This window comes from Cervus elaphus, chromosome X (assembly GCF_910594005.1).
Source record: "Cervus elaphus chromosome X, mCerEla1.1, whole genome shotgun sequence".
Classification (NCBI taxonomy): Eukaryota; Metazoa; Chordata; class Mammalia; order Artiodactyla; family Cervidae; genus Cervus; species Cervus elaphus.
In genome coordinates this window covers 171,375,408-171,398,333 of record NC_057848.1, presented here as the reverse complement: position 1 = coordinate 171,398,333, position 22,926 = coordinate 171,375,408, and the positions used below count along the sequence as shown (strand labels likewise).

At 46.1% G+C, this 22,926-nt stretch overlaps 2 pseudogenes; one reads left to right on the top strand and one right to left on the bottom strand.

Annotated features, from left to right (window-relative positions):
- The first annotated feature begins 866 nt into the window (after nt 1–866).
- On the top strand, nt 867–2,315 carry LOC122690604 (annotated as a pseudogene).
- Nucleotides 2,316–3,264: 949 nt separating this feature from the next.
- On the bottom strand, nt 3,265–4,708 carry LOC122690603 (annotated as a pseudogene).
- Between the last annotated feature and the right edge of the window lie 18,218 nt (nt 4,709–22,926).

The following is a 22,926-nucleotide window of genomic DNA, read 5'->3' as shown; positions in this document are numbered from 1 at the left end:
TGTGATCTGCAGTGGGATGATGCCTGGGGGTGGGCAGAATGCGGGAGGCTGTAAGCTCAGTGGAGCACCTGGCTTTGCCCTCCCACATGACATCCTGGGGAATCTATGTCTCAGGTGCTTGGGAACAGTCAAGTGGAATATGAGGTCACTCCACTGTGCTCAACCACAGCCCTCCTGTGGGGAGAGCTCGACCTGGGGTGTGGTGGGGGCAGGACAACAGGAATCTGACTTTGGGGCCAACTGAGTGGGACCAACCAGCCAGCAGCACCAGCCAGAAGACAACAAAGGCAGAAGGGGAAAAGGATGGGAGGGGGGCATCAACTCAGGCAGAGCTAATCAGCCCACTATGGACCCCATCTTCTGGGAGGGACAGTCACCAGGGGCCCATCTGACCCCTGGGATCTCTCTTGGTGGTAGCAGACCTAGGACTTTCCAGGGCCTAGCCCTTCAGCAGAAGCCAGCCACAAGCCTGCATGTTGCTAGTGAGGGGAGTGGAGACAGGGGGACATTTGACAACCCATCCAGGGCCTGGCCCCCTGAAACAAGGCAACTGGCAGCAGATGGGAGCCTTTGTAGGCAACCTGAAACCTACGCTTCTGTGCTTTCAGACAAGAGACAAGCTGGGGATCCCATCTCTGTCCCCAGACTGCCTCCCCCACACTGGGCCAAAGCTGCCTCTCCACATCACCTCTGTGACATCATGAAACAATTAAGGAGGCTGACCACTTAATTGGCTGCCTGTCCCATGACCCAGATTCTAGACTCTCCAGAGAGCTTTTCTGGGGCACCCCAACCCTGGTCTGAGGCCCTTCTGCCCTGAGCATTCAATGCTTGGGTAGAGAATGCTCCTGAGCTAAACTGACTCCATGGCTAGTCAGAGTTCTCAGGAGGCATGGGCAGCCCTGCTGGCCCCATCAACTGATAGGGAGCCCACAGCAGGGGACCCCCATGATTACTCCCCAGTTCCAAACGTGGATTCAAGGGAGGCTTTGGAGAAGCAGGGTGACCAACCCAAGAGCCCAGATCCGGGCTCCCAAGTATACCTGACCCCACAGGGCCCCAACCCAGAAATGGTCAACAAGGAAGATAACAACACCATCCTTGGGCTGTCCTTCCCCAGGAAGCTCTGGATGATCATGGAGGATGCGGCCTTCACCTCTGTGCACTGCAGCGACAAGGGAGACACTGTGGTCATTGAGGCAAATCTCTTCCAGACGGCGGTCCTCCAGCTCAGGGGCGCAGACCAGATCTTCAAGACAGACAGCATCAAGAGCTTCATTCGTGAAATGAACCTGTATGGGTTCAGTAAAATCTGCCCTTCGAGGTGCTCTGCAGGGAAGAAGAAGCTGATGGTAAGGTAGAAAGCCCTCCTGGGGAGACTAGACTAGATGAGCTGAGTGCTGGACAGGTTTCATTTCCCAGAAGAACATTGTTATCATGAGAGGGTAGTTAAGGAAAGAGGAGGAAGCAGGGTCTGTCATGTTCCACCACCCCCCTTAGACAGGACCCACAGGGGTGACTCCAGACCCTGCAGGGCCACTTGATGCCAGGGACCACCAGTATCACCTTAAGTGAGGCTGGCCCCAGGGGAGCTCTAGGGAGCAGCATGCTAGGGCCTCATAACCTGCCAGGAATGAAGAGACCTTGTCTCCATACTTAGGCATGGCCAGGATAGTGGTAGGGAGGAGAGTGGTGAGGAAGGCTCTTCTCGCCCTTGCTGTCTAAAGCGATTCATTTCCTTTCAGATCTATCGCAACTTCAACTTTCAGAGAGACAAGCTTCTCCTCCTGCAGAACATCCGGAGGAAAGGTGACCCTCAGCCCACCACCAGTGCAACAACCACCCCAAAGAGAAAGAAGCGAGTGGTGGAGACCAGATGCTTTCCTTGATTCCATTATGAGTTCACCCAAGAGATGGACAAGAACGCCCAGAATGGAACCCCAGAAACCCCCAGCCTGCACTCATTTCTGTTCTCTGGCCTTTGATCTGTGTGCAATCAAGCCAGGTGGGGCAGGGGAAACCATCTCCCCAGTGAGCAGGGTGGCCCCAGTGACGAGGGCATGTCCAGCAATGCCACGTCTGTACCCCTGGCTACTGCTGGAAGGGAGGGAGCAGGGGAACTGACCAACAGCCCCCCAGAGTACCCAAGTTACAATTTGGTGATGGCTGTGTACAAGACCTTTTACTCCACCATGATGGCAGCCCTTTCAGTCATGGCCCCAGATGAGGCCTCTGAGGCGGAGGAGTAGCAGGGAGAGTCCTCAGATTACAAGGGTGCCCTCCATGAGCAACTCAAGCACAAACAAAATTCCTGAGCTTCCAGATCCCTAGGGACACTTAAAATCACTCTCTTGTAATAAAAAAATCAATTTATGTTCTAATAAATTAAAGTGAAACTCTGTGGGAATAAAGTATCAAACAAGAACTGCGAGTCTGTGTTCTTTATATTTGTCCATGTGATTCACACCGCACAGGATGAGCCCAATGAGGCTGCAAGCCCATGCCCCAGGAAGGCTTCAGTCTGGTCCCCATGGTCCCTTTTTTCTGAAGCAGCAACATTTCACACGCTCAGCCAAGAGTGTGGTTGCTGAGTTGAGTGCAGAGGCCAGCACAGGATGGGCTTGTTCTTGGACCTTGGTTCCTGACAGTGGGGGTGTCACTTTCCATGAGTCATGCATCCTGAAGCAGAAGGTGCTCCTCAAGGATCCCCCGATGATACCACAAGTTTCTGATCAGCAGCTGAGCATCTCCAACTCTCGATCCATGGCCCTCCCTAAGATGCTCAGCAGAAAATAGGGTCACTCACCCCACCCGCCAAGAGCCTTGCAAACGCATGACCCCAAACCCAAAGATAAGTACAAGGTTCCCACAAGGTGAACACCAGCCCTTCTTGCTCTGCCCTCACAGCTGTATTGACGAGCCTGTGTTTGGATGTGATGCATACAGGCAGCGTGTCCAACATGCAGGCCTTCTCTTGGCTCACAAGACAGTTTACAGCAGGGCAAGGGCCACCTGCAAGGACACACCGTGGCCTGTTTCTGGGCCTGCGGGCCTCTCTACCAGCCCAAGGCCTCGCTGTCTGCTTATGCTCAGCCTGCCCCCAGCCTTCCCCCATTACTCCCTGGGCACTGTTTGGACCAGAACAGAGAGGGGAAAACACTAACCGATTTCCTAACAACACGTTTCTCTCAACCACCCAGATCCAGCAGAGCCAAAGTGAGTGGCAACGCTAGCATTCCATAAAGGTCAAAGGCCCAGAAACTCTCACTGAGTCCAGAGCAGCACCACATGAGGGGAGTCCCTGCCCCGGGCCCCACACCAAGTGGGCACCACAGGGCATGACTGATTCAAATAGAACCAGATGCGCACGTCCAGGGTGGGGTGGTAACTCAGGGTGTCACCATGTGCTGATCTCTCAGTCACCTCCCTTTTGAGAGCCCAGTCTGGACAGGACTCCTGCCCAAAGGGGTTCAGGTGCTAGGGGATGTCCACCTGGAAGATGTCCCCCCCACCCTTCCCTGGCAAAGCCTGCAACAGCCAGCGGGATTTGGCAAGCACAGTCATTTACTTCTGTCGCAGGTCGGGTAGCAGGGCTTGAATCTCCAGCTCTTCCACCTCGTCGGGACCTAGGTTTTCTGGGCATAGCAAAGTGTCCCCAGTGTCTGCAAGACCTGTGTGCAAAGACAGGAGACAGAAAGAGAACAAGTTCATTCAAAGCCGTGCCTCCTAGAGACGAAGACTGTATCATGGAGGGGACGCAAGGTGAATTGGGTCCTCTGGCTGAGCAATTCAGACTGGCTCACCTTGGCAAAGGGAATTCAGGGCAAGACCAAGCGAGGGAGGGAGCAAAATGAAACGGAGAGGCCTGGTGCTCCAGGAACCCACCAGGCCATGGGGAGCTCTCATTCTGCCCACTGAAGGCCGCAGGGACAGAGCAGGAGGGCCCCGGTGGGGAGCCTGTGGACATCAGGTCCCCAAACGTTTTTCCAGCAGACAGGTGTTGCTGTGGGGCCTCACCGCTGGGGAGTCAGGGGACTTACTCAGGCCGGGCCGCAGGCAGTGGGGGTGGAACTGCCTGGGTTCCCAGGCTGGGTGCTGTGCTGCCTCTCATGGTCTCTGCTGGGCACACACACGTGGGGACACACATACACACACACGTGGGGACACACACACACATGTGGGGACACACACACACACACACAGAGGCAAGTGCCACGTGCAGACCTGGATGTGCCTCTGCCTCAGAGCACAAATGGGGACTGAGGCCCAGAGTGGTGGTAAGGGAACCCAGCCACCGTCTCCCAGCCCAGGCACCCTCTCTGTCCCTCTGAAGAACCCTCAGTCCCCCCTACACCCCACCAACTGGTTCAACAGAAAACAAATGATCACAACCTGGCTGAGATCCAGGGCAGCACCGGGGGCCATGCAGGCAGTGCAGGGCAGGGCATCACTTGCCCACAATCACTGTGCAGCCAAACTTATCCCCATCCCACAGCAAGGCCTGGATCTGGGCAGGGCTCATTCCCAACCTCTTCTTCAGCAGCTCCCACCAGGCCACATCCTCCCAGTCCCCTGTGCACCATGTGGACGGCCGGGGTACAGTGCCGGGTCTACATAGCATGGGCCACCATTGTATCTCCAGGGTCTTGACACTCTTTAAGACGAAACCTGCAAAATGCTGTCAGAAGGACAGACAGCTAAACTTCATCTCCCAGGGCTCCCAGGGCTCCCAGGGCTCCCAGGGCCTCTTGTTGCTGCAGATATACAGAACCACAAAGGTCTGGAGCTTGATACAGCAGTCTCCAAGCTCACAGCCCTGGGCTGGACCTCAGCCCTATGAACCTGAGCTTCATCCAAGCCTGCTGACACAAAATGGGGGATGGTGGTCAGAGAGGGCTGACTCCTTCCATCTGTCTCCACATGGTCTGCTGACAGGTGGATGGTGACCCAGAGGACACATCCATCACATGGAGATGGTGGGGAGGTCAGGAAGGAGGACGAGACAGCAGGAGAGAGGCACGTGGTGAGTTCCAAGACAGAGGGCCCCAAAACACTGGGAGCATTGAGGAGGGAGGGCAAGCCTCTGGCTTCACAGCCCAGAGGCTGGGCTCTGGTCCTCTCCCAGCACAGACAGGCACTGTCCTGGGCTTGACTTCCCCCACCCAGGACACCACCCCACCCCTCGGCTCCCAGCCCCATCCCTGCCCATGCTCTGCAGATCCCCTATCTCAGCCCAGGGCTACTGAGGGCAGTTCCATGCTAACCAATCTGGCCTTGGCCCTGGGGCTGCCCTGGACCTCAGACGGCCCTGCCAGGTGTCTTTCCCATGCCTTTGGGAGCCACCTTCCTCCAAACCCTTCACACACCCTGGCCTCCACTGCCAGCTGATGCCACAGCTCTCGCCCAGAACCTCGAGAAAGAACAAAGGAGTGCAGGGACTACTGGGACGGGCACACTCTGTGTCATCACCAGGGCCTGGGACAGCACCACACAGGGGTCACAGAATTCAAACCTCAAATAATCTGCTAGGTTACTATCACCTCATTCCATGGCTGGGGAGATGCTGAGAGATAGAAAGATAGCCCATGACTGCAGGGGGCCTGACCACACCTCCAATCTCCCTTCTTTTCTTTTACCTGGAGAGGAGTCCCTGTTTACTGGAGGGGGTTGGAGTCGGAGAAGCAGAGCCGCAGGCCTGAACCTCAGCATGGTCTCAGAACCTCCGAGGGAGCCTCTGTTTCCACATGGCTGTGAGGACGAGGACAAGGTCCCAGAGGAACCCAGCCCAGGGCCTCCCAGGCCTTTCCTTCACTGAACACAGCAGAGCCACAGTTATCACAGGTCCATGAGGTCCCATGAGTTCTGGTTCCTACCCTGGTGGCCTGCTCTCCTCACCTCTGGATTCACCACCAGTAGCCATGAAGGTCATCCTTCCATACTTGTAACATTCCAGTGTCTTCCTCCCTCAAAGCCTTTGTAGGGTATGAGGAGACACATCATGCCCCTCAGAGTCAGGTGCTGGAATCTCAATTGCAAGTACCTCAGCATGACACTACAGACAAAGGAAAGGTCTTCACAGAGCTGATGGAGGTCACCTGAGCCCATTATGATGGACCCTCTTCTTACAGGATGCCTGGCCCCATATGAAGGACACATTTACAGATAGACAGGCAGGCACACAGGAGAACTCTGGGTGAAGAGGAAGGCAGAGTTCTCCAAGCCCACCATGGCCAGCAATGACCTGGAAGTGAGGTGGTAGAGATGGGACAGACTCTCCCCACAGCCCTCATGAGAGCCAAAGTCAGCTGACACCTCAGCCTTGGCTCCTAGCCTCCTGAACCAACACAGTTCACAGGTTGAGCCACCCAGCCTGTGTGACCCTGACACAAAAGCCGTTCTCCAAAGAAGACCCTTTATCCAAAGAGGACACAGATGGCCAAGAGGCACTTGAAAAGATGCTCAGCATTCTTAATTATTAGACAAATTCAAATCAAAACTCCAATGAAATATCACCTTATACTGGTCAGAAAGGCCATCATCAATAAAACCTATGAAGAATAAATGCTGGAGAGTGTGCAGAGAAAAGGGAACACTTGTACACTGTTGGTGGAAACATAAATCGGAACAGTCAATATGAAGAACAGTATGGAGGATCATTAAGCAACAACAAACAGAACTACCATATGATCTAGCAATCCCACTCCTGACTATATACCTGGAAAAGGCAAAAACTCTAATATGAAAAGATACATGCACCCCAATATTCATTGCAACACTATCTACAACAGGCAAGATATGGAAACATCCTAAATGTCCATCAACAGATGACTGGATAAAGAAGATGTGGTACACACACACACACACACACACACACACAGGAATACTTCTCAGCCATGAAAAATAACGAAGTAATACCATCTGTGGCAACATGGATAGACCTAAAGATTATTGTATTAAGTGAAGTAAGTCAGAAAGAGAAAGACAAATAATCTGTGATATCACTTATATGTGGAAAAAAGGATGATACAAATGAAATTATTTACAAAGCAGAAACAGACTCAGAGAACAACTTATGGTTACCAAAGGGGAAAAGCAGGGGAAGGGATAAATTAGGAGTTTGGGATTAACAGATACACACTACTGTGTATAAAATAGTACTACTGTGGTGCTGCAGAAGACTCTTGAAAGTCCCTTGAACAGCAAGGAGACCAAGCCAGTCAATCCTAGAGGAAATCAACCCTGAATATCCATTGAAAGGACTGATGCTAAAGCTGAAGCTCCAATACTTTGGTCACCTGATGGGAAGAGCTGACTCCCCTGGCCCTTGTCCTCTCCCTGCCTGAGTCCTTGCTTTTCATACCAGGTCCCCAGTCTCTCACAGACCCGGATGTCAGGAAGTCAGCACAGGCCTAGTGTGCTCTTCTCACCCCAGGGGCTCCCAGGGATGCCGACAGGGGTGGGGATCTGTGGGGTTCCATCAGTCCTCCCTCAGGGTCCAGTCAGTCCTCCTCAAGGACCTCATCTTGTCTCTGGGTAGGACTTTGGATTCTCTCCTGTCCCCTACTAAGGCCCCAGCCCTTACACCAGGACACCAGTCTCTCAGAGACAAGGAAGATGGGAAGTCAGCCCCCTATACCAGGTCCCCAGTCTCTCTGACACCTGGATGTCAGGAAATGCAGCATGTGTTCATCTGCCCTATGTCTTCCCAGAGCCCACTCTGCTCTTGGGTCCAAGGTCCCCTCAGTGTCTTCACCTTGACTCTCAAAAGAACTAAGATCTTCCCCTCTGCCCATCTGAGGCCCTGCCCCTTCTCACATTTGCCTAATGTCTCTGAGACATGGATGTGGAAGTCAAAACAGGCTGCCAAGTGCTCATCCCACCACAAGAGTTGCCCAGGGCTGACAGCAGGGTCAGGGATCTGTGGGGTTCCTTATATCCTCCCTCAGGGACCTCATCTTGAGCCCTGGCGAACCCGGGAATGCCCGCCTTTCCTGACATCCAGGTCTCAGAGAAACTGAGGACCCATGATAGGGGGTGTGGCCTCAGGTGAGCAGAGGGAAGAAGCCCAGCTCCTCCAAGTTTCAAGTTAAGGACCCTGACGGAGGACTGAGGGGACCCTGGACCCAAGTCAGAGGAGTCCTCAGAGAAGCCCGTTTCTGTTGTCAGTCCAGGGTGACCATGGGGGTAGGATGAGTGCAATAGGCATGTGCTGAATTCCTGACATCCGAGTCTTGGAGAGACCGGGGCCCTGGTATAAGGAGCCGGGCTTCAGCTGGGGAGAGCCGAGAATCCCAGGTCCTGCCCGGAGGCAAGGTGAGGTGCCTGAAGGAGGACTGAGGGGACCTTGCTTGAGGACTGATGGAACCCCACAGATTCCTGTCCCTGTAGTCATCTGGAAGACCTTGGGGTGAGAAGAGCACACTAGGCATGTCTGCCTTCCTCACATGAGGGTCTCAGAGAGCCTGGGGACCTCGTGAAAGAGGCGAGGTCTCAAAATGGTGCATGGGACAGTCCCTGGTCCTGCCTGGAGTTCAGGCTCCATGCAAGGATGGACTGAGGGGGTTAGACCCCAACAGGGAGGCAGGGATCCTGGTCCTTGTGGGGACTCTTGGAAGCTCTAGAACTGGGTGTGCAGGGCAAGCAGTTTTTTGATCGTTGACTTAGGGACCTCGGGAGGTGAGGTTTTTCAGGCAGAAGGCAGAGGCTGGACTTCCTAACCCCGAGGGAGGACTGAGCAGACTCCCACCCCCGTGGTCCGTGCTGGGAGGCCAGGCAGGACGTTAGGAGGAGTTGATGACCGAGCATCTCACCAGCTTAAGACCCGTGGGAGGCCCTGGGCAGGTGCGGCTGCATGTGGGGCCCCACCACCATTTCTGTTCAGACTCGGGTCTTGATCTGAGTTTCACTGAAGTGAAGTGAAGTGAAGTTGCTCAGTCGTGTCTGACTGTTTGCGACCCCGTGGACTGTAGCCTACATGGCACCTCCATCCATGTGATTTTCCAGGCAACAGTACTGGAGTGGGTTGCCATTTCCTTCTCCAGAGGATCTTCCCGACCCAGGGATCGAACCCTGGTCTCCCGCATTGTAGGCAGACGAGTTTCACTGCAGGCTCCCAAAGGTGAGGGATCAGGCTGGTCAGGGGAAAGCTGAGCACTGCAAGGGAGCCCCAAGAGGCCCTCCCACTGCACAACAGGGGGACCTCACAGAGTCCACCCCTCTTACCATCACAGAAGGCCCAAGGCTGTGCCACAGGATACCCTCGATGTGTCACCTCCATTTCTCTCACAGGAGCTCCAGGAACCAGGAGGTGAAGACAGAGGTCTGAGGATTGTGTGCTGAGGTCAGAGAGCAAAGAAGGTCCAGGCAGTGCCAGGAGTCAAGGTGAGGAGGGGATTCCACAGGCCCTAATCCCCCTACCTTGTCATTACCAGAAATCTTGAGCTGTGCTATCTGCATCCTGGGGAACCACCTCACTTCCTCCTTCAGGTAGCAAGGGGACTGGCCAGCCAGGAGGAGCACCCCTGTGAGGTCTGTGTAAACCCCTCAAGGGTAGACCTGTAAGTGGTCTGAGTCAGACCACCCAGGGTGCAGTTCTCAACCAAATTTAGACCATTTAAATTCTCCTCCAAATTAAGACAGCAGTTAAAGTCCACCTATTCATTTTTTGCCTGTAACTGTTTGCTTGAGACTGGTAAAAACACTACTTTCCTTTTTGACAGAAATTGTACAAATCTAACTGATGACTATGATTTTTAACACTCTGTCATGGGGTGAATTTTGTTTCCCCCTCCAAATTCACATGTTAAGGCCCTAACCCCAGCACTTCAGAATGTGTTTCTGTTTGAATATAGGAACTTTGGAGGGGGGTTCAGGATGGGGAACGCATGTATGCCCATTGCTGATTCTTATCAATGTATGGCAAAAACCGCTACAGTATTGTAAAGTAATTAGCCTCCAATTAAAATAAATTAATTAATTAAAAAAACAAACAACAACAACAACAAAAAAAGAAAGGTTAAATGAAGTCATATGAGTGGGCCCTCATTCATTCTGACTGTGGTTCTTATAAGAAGAGTAAGTTTGGAGACATAAAGGAACACAGGGTTGGGCAGGCACAGGGAAGGTGACATCTGAAGATTCAGGATGGAGACCACCATCTGCAAGCCAAGGAGAGAGGCTTCAGGAGAAACCTGACCTGCTGACACCTTCATCTTGGACTTTCAGCCTTCAGTACTGTCAGAAAATTAATTTCTTGGGCTTTTCTGGTAGCTCAGTAGTACAGAACCCGCCTGATAATGCAGAAGACACAGATTCAATCCCTGATCTTAGAAGACCCCACATGCCACAAAGCAACTACCCCATGCAACTGTTGAGTCTGTGCTCTAGAACCTGGGAGCCGAAACTGTTGCAGGCTGTGTGCCCTAGATCCCGTGCTCTGCAACAAGAGAAGCCACCACAGTGAGAAGCTTGCACATCACAGCTAGAGAGTAACCACCATTCGCCATAACTAGAGAAAAGCCTGTGCAGCAACAATGGCCCAGCAAAGCAATAAATAAATCAACAAATAAAATTATTTTTTAAAAAAAGTAAATGAATTTCCATTGTGCATGCTACCCAGTCTGTGACACTTTGTTCTGGCAGCCCTAGCAAACTAATACCTGATTCTTCTTTTGGACCTTTGCCTCTTCCTAGTGGTGGAACTCCAGAAAATGGGAAATGGGGATCTGCTTGAAGGAAATGAGAGAAAAATATACTTTGGGAGAAACAACATGTTTGCCTAAAAACTCTGTCTTTTGGCCTAACATTTGGGAGATTTTCTGAGGAAGACGTGTGTGGCAGATCCTGCCCATGTCCCCTCTGCCTCATGGCTGCAGCACATACCAGACAGTTACTAAAGTGCAAGCAGCTCGTCAGTGACTTGGAGGTTTTTCCCTCATGCCTGAAGCCTACTTTGTCAGTGCTTAGGGCAGACTGGAAATGTCAGAGACGTGATGCTTTGTGACCCATAGGAACTGGAGTATAAATACCCCAGCTCCCTCAGCCTCAAACATGATAACTCAGGTAATTCTCCATAGGCTAGCAGAGTTCTCCAGTAGAATGAAGCTCCCTTAATCTTTCTTGAAATGCAACTTTTCTTGGCTCCCTTCCTATCTCTATTGAAGCTCTCCATCCTTTCTCTGGAAAGCACATCTCCCAAGGAAACTACTTGCTCTAGAATTCTTATTTTAGGGCGTGATTCTAGGGGAACCAAAACTAGGGCCACCTGCCTTCTAGCTCCCTGTGTGTTCATATGAAACATCCATATTTCAAGATGTTGTTGTAGTTTCTAACTTAACAAGATGATACATTGCATTTGGGGATTACCTGGTGGCTCAATGGTAAAGAATCTGCCTGCCAATGCAGGAGACTCTGGTTCAGTCCCTAGGTCAGGAAGATCCCTGGAAAAGGAAATAGAAACCCACTCCAGTATTCTTGCCTGGAGAATTCCATGGATATAGGAACCTGGTGGGCTATAGTCCATGGGGTCATGAAGGAGTCAAACACGACTTAGTAACTAAAAGACAACACTGCATCCCATTTTTTCTGTGGCAAGGTGGTGGTAAGTGGTTCATCAACCATTGAACCCTGGAGCTTCTCCTTGCAGGAAAGGGTGTTCTAAAGTCCTGCCTGTGGAAATGCCTTTGTGTCAAATCATCAATGTTGCACTTTTTCCTTCTATAAACACCAAAGCCCAATATTTTCAATACTTATTGGCTTTAAAAAAATGTTTAAATTGAAGGACAATTGCTTTATAGAATTTTGTGGTTTTCTGTCATACATCAACAAGAATCAGCCATAGGTACACCCATTTGCCTTCCCTCCTGACCTCCCTCCCATCTCCCTCCTCATCCCACCCTTCAGTTTGTCACAGAGCTCCTGTTTGACTTCCCTGAGTAAATTCCCATTGGCTATCTATTTTACATAAAGTCTTTTAAATTTCTATGTTACTCTCTCCATGCATCTCACCTCCCTCCTCTCGTCCCACTGTGTCTTTCTTGGCTTTGCCTAGCCTGCACTCTTGCATCACATCTCCATGATGGGTAGGTGTGTTTGCATCAGGGTGGAGTGGTTTTAATAAGTTATCTTGTGCCTGAGCCACATGTTTCCCTATGGGGCTGCTCTAATACCTGCTGTGAAGTTTTCATGGTCCATGGGGGTGCAGTTGGGGGAGTTGCTTCTGAATAGTGGTCCAAGCAACTATGAGAGAAACAGACTTCTGAGGAACAGTGCAAGCTGCCCTGGGTGTGCAGTTAAGCTTCTGCTAAGCCCACTGACCCTAAGCCCTTTCTTGTTACTTTCAGACTGCTGTTGAGCATGTCAGAGGTTGAGGTCCTCTCAGTGACTACTCAGAACAAGGTCAAGGATGTTCTAAATTGAGTAACTTTCAAACTTCTAGGCTCCCTTAACCCCCGAAACTGTTTACAGCCAGGCCCACAGTTCTGGAATGATGAGCCCTGGGACAAATCTGTGGATGAATGCATTAGCCATGTCTCACCTGACCGTGCATGTAGCCTCTGCAGCTGGTTTGCTGACAGGATCACCTGTCTTTGCCCCAAGAGGAAAGGTTTTGTCACAGAAGCTATTTCTCTGCCACATCTTTTGTGAATCTTTTGCTATTAGCACATTGATCCTAAGAAGTATTGCTGGCTTAAAGGATTTATGTGAGTCAGCCAGGGTTCTACCACCATAGTGTTTAATCCCTGCCCGAATCCTTTCTCATCTTCTGATTCCATCTGGTAGGGTTTTCCTTCCAGATGCTCACCTCCACTTTGCTTCTCTACTACCATTTAGACTGTTCGATAGCCTCAGGTGTCATCACCTCAACTGGGGGGTCCCTGTGGTTACTTCCAAGTCCACCTCCTTGATCTTAATTCTACATATTCCAGGCACCTCTGCCTCCTGTTTCTCTGCTAATTATCCCCAAACATGCTTCCACTGTGTCCGTCCCCAACTAAGAAACATACTGTGCTCCCTATGGATTACCATACACCTTCCATTTTTCTCTGCTGGACTTTCGAGGCCCTCCACAATCTAGCCTGTTCCACACAGCCCAGCATGCTCTCATTCTCCATTGCTCAATGTGCTTTGCTTTTTCCTCTTACTATGAGCATTTTGGGACCTTTCCAGGGCTAGTGGATATGGGTGTCCAGCTTGTATACTGCCCCTGGCTCTGGGCATCATGCAAAGCTGGTCATTTCTACTTCATGATCTTTTTTTCCCACTGCTTGCCTGTCTGACTTCTCATCCTTCAAAACATCCCTTAGCCACAATGTCTTCCTTAGTTGTGCCTAGTTTCATTAGTCTCCTCTTCCTTTGAAGTTCTACAAGTCTTAGAAACTTTCCCCCTATCCCCCAATAAGAAAACACCTCTACTATGGAGGGCATGTTGTTGTTATTTAGTTTCTAAATTTTGTCCAGCTCTTTTGCAACCCCATGGACTATAGCCCAACAGGCTCCTCTGTCCATGGAATTTCTCAGGCAAATATACTGGAGTGGGTTGTCATTTCCTTCTCTAGAAGATCTTCCTGACCCAGGGATTGAACCCATGGCTGCCACATCTCCTGCACTGTAGGCTGATCCCTGGAGAGCATGTACCCCCACTTATCTTCCCATCCCAACAACAGAACACAGTAGGGCTTAGTGACTATTGAATAGTTTTCTCTCTTTTCAAATGTGATTATTTTAACTCTCCCAACTACTTTCTGTGTTCCTGGAGGGAATAAAGGCTACCATCTGCATCTGTGGCTCACACAGTGCTGAGTACAGGATTGGTGTTCTATAAATATTGGCACTTTGATTCCTGAGAATTATCTATAATTAAGACAGAAAGGAGGAAGAACATCAAATGTTGATACATTTGTTAAGGAAAAATCAGCATCATTCTTAGTCTGAGCTCAGAGATATGTAATGTGACCCAAAGGTGTGTGATTTTCAAGTAATAAGACCTGTTCCAGGAAGTTGTCCACATTGTCCAGATACAAGAAAGAATGAATTATTTTTCACCACCAACAATGTAATTGATTTCAAGCAAGGCAGCTTCAATTATTTAGAATACTGAGTAGATATTCAGGGTTATTTTTTAATTAATCTTTTTTTTATTGCAGGATATTTGCTTTACAGAATTTGGCTCTTTTCTGTCAAACCTCAACATGAATCAGACATAGGTATACATATATCCCTTCCATTTTGAAACTCCCTCCCACCTCCCTCCCCATCCCACCCCTCTAGGTTGATACAGAGCCCCTGTTTGAGTTTCCTGAGACATACAGCAAATTCCTTTTGGCTATCTATTTTACATATGGTAGTATAAGTTTCCGTATTACTCTTTCCATACCTCTCCTCCCCTCTCCCCATGTCCATAAATCAATTTTCTATGTCTGTTTCTCCATTGTTGACCTGTAAATAAATTCTTCAGTACCACTTTTCTGGATTCCGTATATATGTGTTAGAATATGGTATTTATCTTTCTCTTTCTGACTCCCTTCACTCTGTATAATAAGTTCTAGGTACACCCACCTCGTTAGAATGGACTCAAATGTGTTCCTTTTTATGGCTGAGTAAAATTCCATTGTTTATATGTACCACAACTTCTCTATCCATTCATCTGTTGATGGATATCTAGGTTGCTTCCATGTTCTAGCTATTGTAAATAGTGCTGCAATGAACAATGGGATACATGTGTCTCTTTCAATTTTGGTTTCCTTTTTTTCCCCAGTGTCTTTATTTCTTTATGTATATTCAGATTTCTTTTTTTCCCAATTATTTTTATTAGTTGGAGGCTAATTACTTTACAATATTGTAGTGGTTTTTGCCATACATTGACATGAATCAGGCATGGATTTGCATGTGTTCCCCATCCTGAACCCCCCTCCCAACTCCTTCCCCATCCCATCCCTCTGGGTCATCCCAATGCACCAGCCCTGAGCACTTGTCTCATGCATCCAACCTGGGCTGGTGATCTGTTTCACACTTGATAATATACATGTTTCGATGCTGTTCTCTCAGAACATCCCACCCTCGCCTTCTCCCATAGAGTCCAAAAGTCTGTTCTATACATCTGTGTCTCTTTTGCTGTCGTGCATATAGGGTTATTGTTACCATCTTTCTAAATTCCATATATATGTGTTAGTATACTGTATTGGTGTTTTTCTTTCTGGCTTACTTCACTCTGTATAATGGGCTCCAGTTTCATCCACCTCATTAGAACTGATTCAAATGAATTCTTTTTAATGGCTGAGTTTGTGTATATGTACCACCGTTTTCTTATCCATTCGTCTGCTGATGGGCATCTAGGTTGTTTTCATGTCCTGGCTATTATAAACAGTGCTGTGATGAACATTGGGGTACACATGTCTCTTTCAGTTCTGCTTTCCTCGGTGTGTAGGCCCAGCAGTGGGATTGCTGGGTCATATGGCAGTTCTATTTCCAGTTTTTTTAAGGAATCTCCACACTGTTCTCCATAGTGGCTGTACTAGTTTGCATTCCCACCAACAGTGTAAGAGGGTTCCCTTTTCTCCACACCCTCTCCAGCATTTATTGCTTGTAGAGTTTTGGATAGCAGCCATTCTGACTGGCATGTAATGGTACCTCATTGTGGTTTGGATTTGCATTTCTCTGATAATGAGTGATGTTAAGCATCTTTTCATGTGTTGTTAGCTATCTGTATGTCTTCTTTGGAGAAATGTCTGTTTAGTTCTTTGGCCCATTTTTTGATTGGGTCATTTATTTTTCTGGAATTGAGCTGCAGGTGTTGCTTGTATATTTTTGAGATTAATCCTTTGTCTGTTGCTTCATTTGCTATTATTTTCTCCCATTTTGAAGTCTGTCTTTTCACCTTGCTTTTCACCTTCCTTTGTTGTGTAAAAGCTTTTAAGTTTAATTAGGTCCCATTTGTTTATTTTTGCTTTTATTTCCAATATTCTGGGAGGTGGGTCATAGAGGAACTTGCTGTGATTTATGTCCGAGAGTGTTTTGCCCATGTTCTCCTCTAGGAGTTTTGTAGTTTCTGGTCTTACATTTAGATCTTTAATCCATTTTGAGTTTATTTTTGTGTATGGTGTTAGAAAGTATTCTAGTTTCATTCGTTTACAAGTGGTTGACCAGTTTTCCCAGCACCACTTGTTAAAGAGATTGTCTTTTTTCCTTTTTTCCATAGTCTTGCCTCCTTTGTCAAAGATAAGTTGTCCATAGGTATGTGGATTTATCTCTGGGCTTTTTATTTTGATCCATTGATCTACATTTCTGTCTTTGTGCCAGTGCCATACTGTCTTGATGACTGTGGCTTTGTAGTAGAGCCTGAAATCAGGCAGGTTGATTCTTCCAGTTCCATTCTTCTTTCTCAAGTTTGCTTTGGCTATTTGAGGTTTTTTTGTATTTCCATACAAATTGTGAAATTATTTGTTCTAATTCTCTGAAAAATACCGTTGGTAGCTTGATAGGGATTACATTGAATCTATAGATTACTTTGGGTAGCATAGTCATTTTCACAATATTGATTCTTCCAATCCATGAACACGGTATATTTTCCATCTATTTGTGTCCTCTTTGATTTCTTTTATTAGTATTTTATAGTTTTCTATATATAATTCTTTTGTTTCTTTAGGTAGATATACTCCTAAGTATTTTATTATTTTTGTTGCAATGGTGAATGGTATTGTTTCCTTAATTTCCCTTTCTGTTTTCTCCTTGTTAGTGTATAGAAATGCAAGGGGTTTCTGCATGCTAATTTTATATCATACAACTTGACTATATTCATTGATTAGCTCTAGTAATTTTCTGGTAGAGTCTTTAGGGTTTTCTATGTAGAGGATCATGTCGTCTGCAAACAGTGAGAGTTTTACTTCTTCTTTTCCCTTCTGGATTTATTTTATTTCTTTTTCTGCTCTGACTGCTGTGGCCAACACTTCCAAAACTATGTTGAATAGTAGTGGTGAGAGTGGGCACCCTTGCCTTGTTCCTGACTTTAGGGGAAATGCTATCAATTATTTACCATTGAGGATAATGTTTGCTGTGGGTTTGTCATATATAGCCTTTAATATGTTGAGGTATTTTCCTTCTATTCCTTCTTTCTAGAGAGTTTTTTTATCATAAATGAATGATGAATTTTGTCAAAAGCTTTTTCTGCTCTATTGAGATAATCATATGGCTTTTATCTTTCAGTTTGTTAATGTAGAGTATTACATTGATTGATTTGCAGATGTTAAAGAATCATTGCATTCCTGGGATAAAGCGCACTTGGTTATGATGTATGATCTTTTAAAGATGTTGGATTCTGTTTGCTAGAATTTTGTGAAGGATTTTTGCATCTATGTTCATCAGTGATATTGGCCTGTAGTTTTTTTTTTTTTTCTGTATGTGTGTGTGTGTGTGTGTGTGTGTGTGTGTGTGATCTCTGTCAGGTTTTGGTAATATGGTGATGATGGCCTCATAGAATGAATTTGGAAGTTTACCTTCTGCAATTTTCTGGAAGAGTTTGAGTAAGATAGGTGTTAGCTCTTCTCTAAATTTTAGGTAGAATTCAGCTGTTAAATCATCTGCTCCTGGGCTTTTGTTTGCTGGAAGATTTCTGATTACAGTTTCAATTTCCCTGCTTGTGATGGGTCTCTTAAGATCATCTATTTCTTCCTGATTCAGTTTTGGAAAGTTATACTTTTCTAAGAATTTGTCCATTTCTTCCAAGTTGTCCATTTTATTGGCATATTGCTGCTGGTAGTAGTCTCTTATGACCCTTTGTATTTCAGTGTTGTCTGCTGTGATCTCTCCATTTTCATTTCTAATTTTGTTGATTTTGTTATTCTCCTTTTGTTTCTTGATGAGTCTGGCTAACAGTTTGTCAATTTTATTTCTATTTTCAAAAAAATAGTTTGTAGCTTTGTTGATTTTTACTATGGTCTCTTTTGTTTCTTTTGCATTTATTTCTGCCCTATTTTTTAAGATTTCTTTCCTTCTACTAACCCTGGAGTTCTTCATTTCTTCCTTCTCTAGTTGCTTTAGTTGTAGAGTTAGGTTATTTATTTGACTTTTTTCTTGTTTCTTGAGGTAAGCCTGTATTGCTATGAACCTTCCCCTTAGCACTGCTTTTACCATGTCCCATAGGTTTTGGGTTGTTATGGTTTCATTTTCATTTGTTTCTGTGCATATTTTGATTTCTTTTTTTGATTTCTTCTATGATATGTTGGTTATTCAGAAGCGTGTTATTTAGCCTCCATGTGTTGGAATTTTTAATAGTTTTTTTTCCCTGTAATTGAGATCTAATCTTACAGCATTGTGGTCAGAAAAGATGACTGGAATGATTTCAATTTTTTAAAAAATTTACCAAGGCTAGATTTATGGCCCAGGGTGTGATCTATTCTGGAGAAGGTTCTGTGTGCACTTGAGAAAAAGGTGAAATTGATTGTTTTGGGGTGAAATGTCCTATAGATATCAATTAGGCCTAGCTGATCCATTGTGTCATTTAAAGTTTGTGTTTCCTTGTTAATTTTCTGTTTAGTTGATCTACCCACACGTGTGAGTGGGGTATTAGATTCTCCCACTATTAATGTGTTCTTGTTAATTTCCCCTTTCATATTTGTTAGCATTTGCCTTACTTATTGTGGTGCTCTTATGTTTGGTGCATATATATTTATAATTGTTATATCTTCTTCTTTGATTGTTCCTTTGATCATTATGTAGTGTCCTTCTTTGTCTCTTTTCACAGCCTTTATCTTAAAATTATTTTATCTGATATGAGTATTGTGACTCCCGCTTTCTTTTGGTCTCCGTTTGCATGAAATATTTTTTTCCAGCCTTTCACTTTCAGTCTGTATGTGTCCCTTGTTTTGAGGTGGGTCTCTTGTAGACAGCATATATAGGGGTCTTGCTTTTGTATCCATTCAGCCAGTCTTTGTTTTTTGGTTGGGGCATTCAACCCATTTACATTTAAGGTAATTATTGATAAGTATGGTCCCATTGCCATTTACTTTGTTGTTTTGGGTTCACATTTATACAACCTTTCTCTGTTTCCTGTCTAGAGAAGATCCTTTAGCATTTGGTGAAGAGCTGGTTTGGTGGTGCTGAATTCTCTCAGCTTTGGCTTGTCTGTAAAGCTTTTGAATTCTCCTTCATATCTGAATGAGATCCTTGCTGGATACAGTAATCTGGGTTGTAGGTTATTCTCTTTAATTACTTTAAGTATGTCCAGCCATTCTCGTCTGTCCTGAAGAGTTTCTAATGAAAGGTCAGCTGTTATCCTTATGGGAATCCCTTTGTGTGTTATTTGTTGTTTCTCCCTTGCTGCTTTTAATATTTGTTCTTTGTGTTTGATCTTTGTTAATTTGATTAATATGTGTCTTGGGGTATTTCACCTTGGGTTTATCCTGTTTGGGACTCTCTGGGTTTCTTAGACTTGTGTGACTATTTCCTTCCCCATTTTGGGGAAGTTTTCAGCTATTATCTCCTCGAGTATTTTCTCATGACCTTTCTTTTTGTCTTCTTCTTCTGGGACTCATGATTCGAATGTTGGGGTGTTTCACATTGTCCCAGAGGTCCCTGAGGTTGTCCTCATTTCTGTTTGTTCTTTTTTCTTTTTTCCTCTCTGCTTCATTTATTTCCACCATTTTATCTTCTACCTCACTTATCCTACCTTCTGCATCATTTATTCTACTGTTGGTTCCCTTCAGAGTGTTTTTAATCTCATTTATTGCATCATTCATTTTTAATTGACTCTTTTTTATTTCTTCTAGGTCCTTCTTAAACATTTCTTGCATCTTCTCAATCTTTGTCTCCAGGCTATTTATCTGTAACTCCATTTTGTTTTCAAGATTTTGGATCATTTTTATTATCATTATTCTAAATTCTTTTTCAGGTAGATTCCCTATCTCTCCTCTTCTGTTTGGCTTGGTGGGCATTTTTCATGTTCCTTTACCTGCTGTGTATTTCTCTGCCTTTTCGTCTTATTTAGATTGCTGTGTTTGGGGTGGCCTTTCTGTATTCTGGTAGTCTGTGGTTCCTTTTTATTGTGGAGGTTTCTCCCAGTGGGTGGGGTTGGACGATTGGTTTGTCAAGGTTTCCTGGTTAGGGCAGCTTGCGTTGGTGTTCTGGTGCATGGAGCTGGATTTCTTCTCTCTGGAATGCAATGGAGTGTCCAGTAGTGAGTTTTGAGATGGGTTTATGGGTTTGGTGTGATTATGGGCAGCCTGTATATTGATGCTCAGGGCTATGTTGCTGTGTTGCTGGAGAATTTGTGTGGTATGTCTTGCTCTGGAACTTATTGGCTCTTGGGTGGTGGTTGGTTTCAGTGTAGGTATGGAGGCTTTTGGATGATCTCTTATTAATTAGCGTTCCCTGTAGTCAGGAGTTCTCCGGTGTTCTCAGTTTTAGGCTTAAGCCTCCTGCTGCTGGATTTCAGTCTTAGTCTTCCAGTAGCCTCAAAACTTCTCCATTCATACAGCACTGATAATAAAACTTCTAGGTTAGTGGTGAAAAGATTCTCCACAGTGAGGGACACCCAGAGTGGTTCACAGAGTTACATGAAGAAGAGGAGAGGGAGGAAGGAGATAGAGGTGAGCAGGAGGAGAAAAAAGGGGGCTGATGTCCAGCCCCAGCAGGACCAGGAATACCCAAGGGATGAGTGGTGTTGGTGAGGAAGAAGACAGACACACACAGAGACGGTTGTGTAGAAAAGGTAGCTTTTTTTTTATTTTTTAGGATAGCTCAGTTTTTATAGAATGAATGTTACCTCCCCCTTAAGTCACCACATATTACACTCGATATTGGTTTGTGCTTCCGTCAATATTTTTTCCCCATATTTCCCCCCTGTGAATTCATCTAGAACATTCCCGATTATAAGGTTTTTTCTTAAATGTCCCGTACATAGTCTTCTTGCTTCAATGGCCTAACATTCTCATTCTAACAAAAACAATGTTCCATAGATTCCAGATATAGTATGAATTATTTGGGTAATAAAACAATACATGAGAAGGGTCACAGTAACATGTTTGACATTTCTGAGAATAGTACCATGAGAAAACCCTGATATTTTTCTTTACCTGAAACCACAAAATCTCAATTAACAATGATTAACTATTAAACAGCAAAAACGCCTCTAAAGCAGCAAAACACCTCTATTAATAGTGAGATAATGACAGTGAAGCTGGTTAATATAAATCTATTGAAATCATATGTACCCCATTTCCTAACTCTACAAAAATACCCATAATATCCCAAGTTGTTTAAAGAAAGAGAAACAACAGACAAATAACAGCAAGGAAATAGCAATAATGAAAACCCTTTCAACCAAGGAGCAAGTAAACTAAAGCAGTATATCTACTTCTAAATCTAAATGCCTCTACTCTTTTCTATCCTAGAACATTATAATCTTTTAAGCAAGCAGCCAAACTGTACCTGTGGCCTTTTCTTTTTTGACTTGATGTTTATGGTCGTGTCCTGAGCCAGAGCAATCATAAGCACTTCCAAAAAGGCTTGGACTTTTCCAGGGAGGTCTTATTACTATATATTATATTTCCAAAAATTAGTAGAAAGCCCAACAACAGTAAGACAGAAGGAAGAAAGTGACATACCAGGCCCCCGGGACAACCTCGAGGGGAAGAGCTGCCTTGCAGGTTCCTTTCTTGTCCTGGTGGCTCCTGAGGGGACATATTGGGCCCCCGGGGCAGCCCTATGTGAGGAAGAGCTGCCTTGCAGGTTCCTCTCTCGTCCCGTGACCTTGTCATTGTTTGGGTGCACCCCGGTGCCTCCCAACAAAGGGGGACTCAACAGGAAAGAGACAGATCTAGGCAGTACTCTGTTCCCTAAGTATTCTCCACAGCCCAGAACACCCACAGAGATTCACAGAATTGGATTGAGAAGAGAAGGGGGAGGGAGGAAATAGAGGTGATCTGGGGGAGAAAAAGGAGAGTCAAAAAGGGGGAGAGAGTAATCAAACCAGTAATCACACTCCTGAGTAAAAATGGGTACTGAAGTTTGGATTCTTAAATGTCCAAAATTGATATCAAATACTGAAAAACAAAGATTAAAAATCTAGAGTAGAGGTTAGACTCTTAAAAATACAATATTAAAAAAACAAAAACAAAAAATTTAAGAAATATATATGAAGATTGCTTTAAAAATAGGGTCCTTTTTTGGCAAGGTTATAGTGGGTTATAAAAATGAAAATTAAGGAGTAATAGAGGACTTAAAAAAAGAAGAAAAATTTAATTAAAAATAATAATAGTAAAAATATATCTAGGAATTTCTCTGGAGCTGTTGCAGGCAGTGTGGGTTCAGTTCAGCTTCAGATAGTTCCTTTTTCTAGCTTACACTTCTCAATATCTATAGGCCCCTTCCAGTGTAGTCGGTGTTAACTACAGGGATTTTAATCTGTTGGACCTGTCACTTCTAAAGTGGCTCCCTTTGTTTATTTGGTTTCTGTTTGCAGGTCTCTACAGTGTCTAATTTCCACCCTGACACAAGTGGGCAGAGGTAGTCTCTTGTTTAGGATCGCTTGCTCAGTTGTGCTGTGGGGAGGGAGGGGCACTGCAAACAAATACCACTGGTGTGTGTGGGGAGCACTCAGTGTTCTGGTCACACTGGGTTTGACCCCGCTCACGACGCGTATGCTTTCCCCATCTACACTGCTCAGGCTCCAGGCTGCTCTATAGGGAGCGGGCCCTCAGTTGAGTGCACTTCCCAAGTCTAAGCTGCTCAGGTTCAGGTTTTCGGGTACTCCACAAAGGTGCAGACTCAGTTGGGCCTGCGTTTTGTGCCTTCCCCATCTGAGCAGCTCAGGGAACCAGGAGCTTGACGAGCTCACTGTCTTCAGATGCAGCGCAACTTCTCCCCTCCCCGCCCCAGCCTCAGTTTCCAGGCGCACCCGGTCCGGTGTGCCTTGTGTCTCTTCTGGGGAGCTGA